Here is a 2,737-nt window from a genome sequence, read left to right on the forward strand (position 1 = left end):
TATCATGGACTTTTTGTTGGCTTTTTTTTTTTTTTTTCTATGTTGGCAGACAGATGTGGGGACAGAAGAGACATGCTGAAACTTGAACTCAATTCAGTTTTCCTGTTTCATTGTGGCTTGGAGACTGATTTAGAGAGACCATGCAGGTCTTTTGTATGGTCATTTGTTGGTTTTTTGTTAGATTGTCATTGGAAGCATTTGCTTTCTGGATGCTGCTGGGTTTGACCACAGTAGTAATAAGCTGAAAAGACTGTATTTTTCCATTGACAAGAATGGTAGTGCTACCAAAATCCCAGATACTTTCATTTCATTTGCAGCTATTTCCATGGTGTAGGTTTCTTTAAGGTATTAGAGTTCATTTTCTAAATTGTCTTTGTTTTTTTATGTCATATCCATTGACTCAAAAGCCTGCAGAGAGCTGCTTAATAGAAAACACTCCTCAGAGAAGCAGCTGGGCCAGTCCAATTTGAACCAGTGAAGGTAGGAGGGAAAGGGACCAAAATCCATATAAAGGCTGAAAGCTGGTTCCTCTTGGGTTGCTGACAGGGAAAACCAGACCTGTCCATCCCTGCAGAGGTGAGCTCCAGTTTTCCTTGGCCCTGCCGTGTTGAGCTCCTGGTGTTTTCCTTCTGCTGCCCCCAGCACTGGTGGGAGACAGGAGGGTTTTGTGGCTGCACAAGCTCCTGTGCCATTCCACGTGCCAAGTGTGTTGTGATTCTTCCCACAAAAAAAGTAGGTACCATATGAAGACTGATCAGAAGACACCTGCAGTGTTTAATGTGGTTATATAATAAATGGAATAATGGGACTTAAGATTTCTCTGGAGATGATCTCTGGTTCCTTAAAGGAGCTCAGGAACGCACACTTGCTGGATTTCTGTGCCAGGGTGTACGGGAGCAGGTGACTCCAGCTGGGAATCCTCAAGAACAGGACAGTGGTAGCAAAGTTAGATCACCGGTTGCCAGGGGAATACTTTCCCAGCATTTTGCAGTCTGGAAAGCTACTGAAAAAAAGCTAAAGACAAATTTTTTAAGCATTTCTCTCTTTACTTGTATGGGGATCAGTACCCCTTCCACTGGCCTAGTATGGTGTTTACTTCAAAACACATGTTTTACCACAATTCCAGCTCTGCTTGTTCCCTTTGGCCAGATTTCTCTGTTTGGATATTCACCCAGCTCACTTGGCTTTTCTGCCTGCTAGCCCCTTATGTTTGCAGCATGTCACAAATTTAGAAAACTCCCCAAGATGTGTGTAGCTTCTATTTCTGAACATGCTGTTTTCGAAGAAAAATGTCACAACAGTTGTCTTTATTTCCCCCTGGAATTCTTCTTTTCCTGGACAGCTAGCTCTATTTATTCTTCTGGATGAAACTGAGACCATACTAGTACCACATGTACTAATCATCACATTATTGAGGTCTTTATAGTCTGAGAGAGGCTGTTCTTTGAAGGATAGAGTTAAAATAAGGGCACTGTTTTATACAGGGAAAATATAAGTCAGCCTTTAACTGAGATGTGACTGAAGCAGGTGTTAAAGTAGAATAGGCCTCATCTGCTGGGAAAGCTCCAGAGTGAATGTTTGTGAAAGCAGAGAGCCCATGGGAAAAAGTCATGGCATGGGCAACATTGAAACATATATGAAAAGAATTTATAAAGAATATAATAGATGGATACCTGGTGAAAAAGGTCAAAAAAAGCCAGTATATCCAATATATATAAAAATATACATACAAATATACATAGTGGCTTTTTTAAGCACAAAGATGGCGAGTTAATTAAAATAGAAACTCAAGCTGGGAAATGGAAGGTTAAATGGAGTTCAGTATTCATACTGATGGTATGTGTCCCTTTGGGGCAGAATGCCATGCTGAAATTTGCAGCTGAGGAACATGCAGGGCTATAGGAAAGCAGCAGAGGTGGCTCACAGGGATGGCAGCACCTCTTTAAGGCTCATCCATTGCAGGACTGTAACAGAAATTCTCTACAGATGAGGATTGTTTCAAAGCTGCTAAAGAGTCACTGAGCCATTGCAAACCACAGCAAGATAATCTTCAACACCTTCATCAGCAAAGAGAACTTAGTTTTTCTGCTTTACTCACCAGAAAATGTGGCAGCTGCCTTACCATGGAAGCTTCAGAGAGCCCAAAATGGTCCATGAGTTACAGAACAAAAGGTTATGATGGTGGCAAAGCTGCAGAATAAATCCATCAGTGATACACACAAACATTTTAAGAACTCCACTTGCAGCAACAACAGATGGGTCTCAGAGTATTTCTCAATTCACAATTTTAAGACTCGTAACATGACAGGGGGAAAGCAAATCCTTATTTTGAATAGCAAACATTTACCTTAGCACTTGGCAAAAAATGCAATAGTTGTGGTTTCTCAAAGTCCTTTGACTAGTTAGGGCTAGGATTATCATGTTTGGATACACTCAGTTAAATGGGATGTGAAAATGCATTTTATTTAATTCAGCACATAAGCCATGGTGGGGAACTGTGTACCAGGAACCCTGAACTCTTCTCTCTTTGCCTGGAAACCTATTCAGAAACCTTTGTGACAGCAGAGATCAGCCCTCAGTTTTGTGGCAATACATGAATCTGTCTGACTGAGATTGTCCCAGTGCACAGCACAGCTGGTAACTCCTGTTCTCAGTTCTGCAGTTATTCATTCAAAGTCCCATCTTCCTTGATGTCCTCTTCTATTTGATAATGTTTGCTATTACTTGAGAGGTGTCC

The sequence above is a fragment of the Passer montanus genome, unplaced genomic scaffold (assembly GCF_014805655.1).
Source record: "Passer montanus isolate IOZ18808 unplaced genomic scaffold, ASM1480565v1 scaffold108, whole genome shotgun sequence".
In the NCBI taxonomy this organism is placed as follows: Eukaryota; Metazoa; Chordata; class Aves; order Passeriformes; family Passeridae; genus Passer; species Passer montanus.